Genomic DNA, 7,695 nt, shown 5'->3' on the forward strand with positions numbered 1-7,695 from the left:
TGCAAATCCTCCAACATGGACTGTTGACCGTTTTGGTCATCCTGCCGTGTTGCAGAGTGTGAGGTGAAAGTGTCATTTTGATGTGCATTTCCCTAATGAGCGATTGGGCCCATTTCTTTCCTGTGGTGGTGAATACTTCGCAGTTCTCTTTTGAGAAGTGTTTGTTCATAGGCTTTGGCCCTATATCTATTGGGGAAATGGCTGTTCATCGTGTGTGTGTGTGTGTGTGTGTGTGTGTGTGTGTGTGTGTGTGTGTGTGTTTACACACATTTATTTTACGTATGTGGTTCTTGTTTGTGTGTCCTGGATATCGAAGGTCCTTTTGACCTCTACCCCTGGGCTTCATCTTTTGCCCCTTTTCCATTTCTATTTGGTCAGACGGACATGTTTTGGGCCAAATCTTGCTCACAAGATACCATATTGGATTTCCTGCCGTCTGCTTCCACCTGCCACAGATGTCCCCGTTGTCCAGTCTAAGTCACGTATGGCAGAAGTTGACTTCTGAGGGGATTGTTTGACATTCAGTAGCCTCCAGAGCAGCCACGCGATCCATTTTGTTGTTGTTCAGTTGTTTCAGTCACGTCTGACTCTTTGGGGCCCCCTTTGGGGTTCTCTTGGCAAAGATCCTGGAGTGGCTGGTCATTTCCTTCTCAGCTCATTTGACAGATGAGGAAACGGAGGCAAACAGGAGGCAGTGACGTGGTCACACCACTATGAACTCAGGAAGAGGCGTCTTTCTGTCCTCTGCGCCACCACTATGGACGATGCTGTCAGCAGTGGTTCCCTTCTCAGGCTCTATCCAGCACTTCCTCCATGCGTGTGGGGTGAATGAATGAATGAATGAATGAATGAATGAATGAATGATGATGCCTGGGACAAGTGAAGGGGGGAGGGAGAGAGGAGGAAGGAGGAGGTAGTTGGGTTTTGGAACCAATCTTTGAGGAAGAACAATGAGCAGGGGAAGAGCCTGGAGGCCACCCCCAGGGGCTAGGGGGGTGTTGGGGAGACAAGGACAAGAAACAAGCCAGGCTCTGCTCCCCAGGAACTGGCATTTCTGGCCATCAGGGGAATTCTTGGCCCCGGGGCAGTGGATTGCCTGACCTGTGAGGGTGGGTCCGGGGTTCTGGGACCTTCTTCCATTCCTTGGTCTCAAGACTGGCCTCGGCCATATCCTGGAGCCAGAAGAGCCTCGTCTCTGCCCCTCGCACTCCCGACCTTTGCTCCGGAGCCCGACTCTCCTGAAGGCCTCAGTTGGACGGGCTCCTCGAGCCGTCCTGGACCTCTCCTGCTCTGTCTGTCCTCACGGACGCATCCGAAGGAACACTTGGCTGCAGGAACTTCTAGAGAACTGGATTTGGAAGATGCTCCATCAGGACAGGCCCAGCGAGCAGGCGGGCAAGGAAACCTCCCATTCACAGACACACACTCGGAGCATCCGGCAGTCTCAGCGGCCGAGGCTCATCCTAGACGGAAGAAACTCTCGGGCACGAGGGGGACGGACGTGGGGGCCGCCCGGCCTGGGACGGACGTTGGGGCCGCCCGGCCTGGGACGGACGTGGGGGCCGCCCGGCCTGGGACACGGGGCCTGCACTCTTGGGCTTCTGTCATTATAACCGTAACCTCAAAGGGTCCGAACGCCGAGCCCAGCCTGGGAGGATTCCCTCCCTGTGCCTCGGCAGGACGACAGCCGCCGGGCTCTGCCTCAGGAGTCTTGGGCCGAAGGTGAGCGTCTTGGCTTGGGCCGGGCGGCACCAGTACCGCTGAGCTGTGGCTGCCTGGGAGGTCGCAATTGTGTGGCGGCAGATGAACCGGGGCTGGCTGTGCGTCCGAGGGTTCGACAGAGGCCACTGAGTGAACAAGCCGGCACGGGGGGGAGCGAGGATTCTGGTGCCGGCAGGGAGGCTCCGTCTCCCCCACTTGTCCACATGGGGCCCATGGATGGCCGAGAGGGAACGCAGGCTGACCTGAAGGAGCCATAACCGGGAGGAACCAGGGCAGTCGAACAGAAGGCTCTGGCTTTGGCTAGCCGTGACTGTGAGAAGTATTGAAACGGGCAGCTTGGTATTGGAGGGGAGAGAGCCAGGCCTGGGGATGGAAGGTCCTGAGTTCAAATGTGGCTACTTGTGTGACCCTGAGGGAGTCCCTTATCCTGACAGCTCTTCTGTCTTGGAACCAATACGCGGTGTTGACCCTAAGTTGGAAGGAGGGTTTGAAAGAAGAAGACTTGGAACAATTCTGAGCCTATGGACAGAGATGCTCCTGGGGGGAGGCTGCAGTTCAGCAAAAGACCGCAAGAGGGCAGCCGCTCAGCAGAGAATGGACGCGAGGCATCCCTCGGGAGAAGTAGCTCAGTGACATTAACCCTTTGTAGCCCAGTAGAGAAGACCAGTCCTGGCTCTATAGAGGAAGGAGACCAGCAAGTGACCTCTGCGAGGACCCCGCAAATAGCAGCCCTAACAGCCAAGTGGGGTTCCACTTGGGCCCTCCGACTCTAGGGGTTCCCCTCACACCGTATGTTCTCCACCTTCCCTCCAGGCATTCCTTCTCCCACCCTCTGAGCCAGGTTCAAGCGAACCCCTGGGGAATTCCTTCTTATCCTCTTTATCACCTAATGGAATTGGGCCCCGTAGCCTTTGGAGTTAAACAGAGCTGAAGTCCTAAAGGATCTTAGTGGTCATCACACTCGGCCCCCTCGGTGTACACGGGGGAAGCTCAGCCTTGGGGTCATTGATTCTGACTTGTGAGGGACCAGAGAGGTCCCCGAGGCCAACCCCTCCATTCCACAGGTGAGGAACTGCAGAGAGGAAGTAGCTTGAGACCAAGTAAGTGTTGACATTGGAAAGACACGAGTTCAGATCACACCTCAGAGTCCAGGGCTCTGTTGGCCATTCCATGCTGGTTCTGGTTTGGTTTAGCAAATGAGAACAGTGATGGGGGCTCACGAGACGTGGTTTGAATTGTTGTCGCCTTTCACTGGGCTGTAGATTTCAGGGCCCAGATTTTAGTAGGTTCCTCTGGCTATCCAATGTACTTTGGGGTGCCATTTCATCTGCGTGGAGGAAACCTGGTTAGGACCTTTCCTCTATCAAAGCAGATTAGTACCTGCTCGGTAAATTACGAGAGAGAGAGAGGGAGACAGACAGACAGAGTCAGAGAGAGAGAGAGACAAAGAGACCGAAAGAGAGACAGACAGACAGAGACAAAGAGAAAGACAGACAGACAGAGAGACAAAGACAGAGACAGAGAGAAAGAGAGCAGTCCCCTGAGGCTCTGAAAGAAGAAGTGATTCATTCTGCATGGGTCAAAGGTTAGATCTGAACCCAGATCTTTCTGTCTTTGACCATCACTCTGCTGATGCCAGCAGGCTGCCTCTCTACCTGATTTCTTGGGGGCATTCACCGAAGCTCAGTGCTGGTTTTTGTTGCTTGTACAATATATTTAAGAATGAATCGAGGCCGGTATGAGTGGCCAAAGGAAAGGTGACGGGATCTTCACACTGAAGACAGTGTGTTTGAAGACAGTTACTTGCAAAGGTATAGAACGTAACGTTAAAGGGACGGATGGAGAGCATTTAGAGAGAAAGCAAGACCAGGAGGAGTGAGAACGTCACGTACAATAAATTACTTACTTCAGACTCGTCTCATTTCCTTTTTACAGAAGAAGTAAGAAGCGTATCGGAGGCCTCTGTGGGCTTCGTTCTGCTTGGACTTCAGCAAAATGTTTGATCAAGTCTCTCGTGTTATTCTTGGGAGCAAAATGGAGAGATGGGGCTGGATGATGGCCCAGATGGATGGCTTGAGAGTTCATCGAGTAGTCAGGAGTGGTCAATATAGCATGGGAAAGTGATCTCTCATGAAGCGCCCCAGAAAGCTGGCTGAGCCGGTTCTGCTTTACATTATTGATCCATAAGTTGGATGAAGGCATCAGTGCCAAACTTTTAAACTTGAAATCAGCCCCAGAGCTGGGAGGGACGGCTGCCATCTTTTGGCAGAGTCAAGATTGCAAAGAATATAAACAGGTTAGAATGTTGCTCCAAACAATAAGATACAGTTAATGGATTCAATGTAAAGTCCAGCATTTGGATCCAAAAAGGCAAGCTCAGAAGAACAAGATTAGGGAGGTGCAGCTGAATAACGAAGAGTTTAATCTAAAAAGGCTCTGGCAGATCTAGATCCAGGGCCTGTACTGGGTAAATGGCACAATCCAAGACCCATAAAAGTGACTCGTTCTGAGGCTGCATCAAGAGAGGGGCAGAGCTGGGAGAGAGCCATTCCCCTGCACTTGACCATGACTGGGCCACAGCCAGTAAGTACAGTGACCAGTCCTGGGTGGCGTGGTCTGGCATGAGGTGGGCAGACTGGAAAGCAGGCAGAAGAATGGCCCAGGAGGCAGAAGACCCTCATGCTTTGTGGAGGTTCTGGGATGAAACTGGATGTGCTGAGCCCAGGAAACAGAAGATGCACAGGCCGCCATATTAGATGTCTCCAAGGACTTGAGCCAAAGAGGAGGGATCAGACTTGTTCTGCTTGGCCCCTTTCTTCTTTATTTCCTATATATCCAGTCTAGAGCTTGTTTTGTTTTGATTTGTTTGCTTATGATCTCCACTGTTAGACTGTAAGCTCTTTGAGGGCAAGGTCTCTCTTTGGCCTCCTTTTTATATTCATGGTGCTTAGCACAGTGCCTGGCACCCAGTAGGTACTTAATCAATGTTTATTGAGTGAATGAATGAATGAATGAATGAATGAATGAATGAAGCTAGGAGCAGCAGTGTAGAGTGGCAGAAAAACAAGCTTATTATTCCGAGGTTCAGAAACATTTCCTAACTAGGAGGGCTGCATCCAAATGGAATGAGGTCACCGTCACTATTTGGGCCAGGACTGCATGACCACTGGTTGGGAATGGGAGAGGAATGGGGAGTCTTGTCCAGTTTTAGCTGCTACAGATGGTGTCATAGCTGACCTCCAACTCTGAAATTCTGTGAATCTTGGGGTTCCAATAAAGATCAGCCAGGCTGTGAAGTGTCTGAAGCCCACTGAAGTGGGATTTGGAAAAGGTGAAGGAATCATTTGTGCTTGAACCTGGTCTTCCTGAGAGGAGGTCATTTAAGCTTGACTTGAGCATGTGAGAATGCTTCCTGTTTTTGACCGAGCCAACTTCTGGAATACCTGAATTGGCGTGCTGGATTTGGAGTCCAGGGCAGGTGGCTCTTTTAGCTTTTGTGCTATGAGCCTGCCTCCCTCTGGAAGCAACCTGAGGACAGATCTTTTGTCTCAGTGACCACTCTAGGGACACCTCAGAGAAACTGGTGCAGGGCATTATTTAAGGCATTATTATCCTGTAGATGCTCAGCAAATATTTGTTAAATGAATGAATGGGGTTCTTTTCAACTGAGATATGGGTGGAGGCCCATTTTTGTGGTCGCCAGTTTGTGGGGCCATTTTGCAGTTCCCATGAATTGATGCTTGGTTTGCCATTTGCCTTTGGGTGTGAGATAAAAGCAACTTCACCAAGCTCTGAAGTTTTCTTCTTCAGGAGAGCCTGTAATCCAAAGGGCTACTTAATCTTTCTTCTGACTTCCTGAAGAGTGAGAATGTCAAGAATGATAAGCTTCACTTCCAGCAGTAAGACTGCTCGTGGCCCATCATTGGATGTGACCTCTCTTGGGGAGGAGAACTGGACAGGAGGAGGAGGGGGCAGGCTGGACTGCCTCTGAGCCATTGCCAAGCTCTTCCCAGGCTCTTTCTTCAATACTGTCTACTTCTGGTATTGTGGTGTAATTGCAAATCATGGATCACTGCAGGGTCAGAAGGACTGACATTGGCCACCAGAAGGACCATGAGGGGGCCTGTGGGGTGTGTGAACATTTGTAACACGTGATAGATGAGGAATGATGGAGAAGAAATCTTGTAAAGGATGTCATCCAATGTCTGAGGGGCCATTTGTAGGGCCAGGAGGAGGAGGAGGAATCAACCAACAATCTATGAGCTCCGTTAGTATCCTGGTAATACCAAGGCGGTATGAGGAAGACCCAGAGTGTCTGGGGTGAACCTCCAGAGGTGAACTTATGAGAAGGACATGGAAGAGACAGACAGGATGGGCTGCATCTGCGTCATTGGTGGGATGTGGAGGATAAGATCTCCAAGCCATTTGAATCTTCTTTGTGGTAAGTTAGAACTTCTCGTTATCCGTCTTTCCTGCAAACCCATGAAGGTGGACAGGCCGAGGGACATGTTGCTTTTTATTTTTGCATTCATAGTTGCCAGGATAGTGCCAGGGAGGCCCAAAGTAGGTGCTTGATAGTTCTTTGTTGAATGGGGTGGATGACCCTTGACCTTGAGTTCTTCCTCTTCCAATGGCGCCAACGTTCCAGTTTTAAAAATTTCCCCAGCCCAGTTGTTAAAGCACTGGATGGATGGAGACGTCTTCTCAGAGGGCGGTGGGTGGCAGGGGCCATCCTCTGGAGCCAGGGCTCCTATTCTTCACAATGAGCAAAAGCAGATGACTAGGGGAGCCTGCAAGAGCCCTCTACTAAGTTCTAGTTTCCAGCATACAGAAAGCCTGTCATTTGGGGCTATTTACAGAGCCGGGAGGAGTGATCCACCCAGAGCCCAGCCACTGCTCAGTCTGCCAGCTCGAGTCAAGCCTAGAGCCTTCATGATGACACATGCTGCAAATGCCCACTCAGGGAGTGGCTCTTCCACAATCCTGCCAATACCTTAGATGACACCCAGCAAGAATTCGAGCAGTTCTGCTCTGCTCAGAAAGGAGCTGCTCTCAGGGAGTCCGAGTGGTGGAAAAGTGGAGTTAGAAAAGAAGGGACTTCCTTAGGGAAGAATGAAGTGGGAGCTCGGCCCTGGGTCCAGAGGGATCCTGGGGGAAAGATCTAGAGCCTCCTGGAGAACACTTGCTTTGGCTGATGTCAGGAGGGGCAAAGTTGGGGAGGGCCACCTTGGAAACTGGAAGCCAGAGACCTGGAATGATCCAGGAGCTGAAGAGAAAGCGCCATGCCACCATCCCTGTGCTGAATGGAGAAGGACCATTAGGGAGGCCCCTCTGCTGCTGGGACCTCTCCTCCCCTCCTCTCCCTCCCCTCCTCTTTTCTCCCTACTCTCTGTCTGCCCCTTAGAACCTCATGTTTACATATGGTCTTCCCTACTAGAAGGTGGCCTCCTTGGCCACCAAGACCATGGGTTTTCTCTTCTTTTCAGGCTGTCTCCAGTGCCCGGCACATAGTAGTCGATCAATATTCATTTATTAAGTTCCTGCCAAGTGTCAGGAACTTGGGCGAAGCATGGGGGATAAAAGAAAGGCCAAGATATCCCCTGCCTCTGAAAAGCTCCCAGACTAATTGGGGAGCCAACATGCAAACAATCAGGTAGAGGCAAGCTGCACACAAATTTAGAGGGATTGGCAAAGGCTTCATGTAGGAGGTGACATTTTAGTTGGGCCTTGAGGGAAGCCAGAAGGTGGAGATGAAGATTGGGCACATCCCAGGCATAGAGGATGGACAGCTGGATAGGACCTAGGACAAATCATTTAACTTCCTTCCTTCCTTCCTTCCTTCCTTCTATCCCTCTCTTCCTCCTTCCCTCCCTCCTTCCTTCCTTTCTCCCTTCCTCCCTTCCTCCCTTCTATCCCTCCCTTCCTTCTATCCATCCCTCCCTCCCTCTTTCCTTCCTTCCTCCCTTCCTTCCT

This window comes from Gracilinanus agilis, chromosome 1 (assembly GCF_016433145.1).
Source record: "Gracilinanus agilis isolate LMUSP501 chromosome 1, AgileGrace, whole genome shotgun sequence".
In the NCBI taxonomy this organism is placed as follows: domain Eukaryota; kingdom Metazoa; phylum Chordata; class Mammalia; order Didelphimorphia; family Didelphidae; genus Gracilinanus; species Gracilinanus agilis.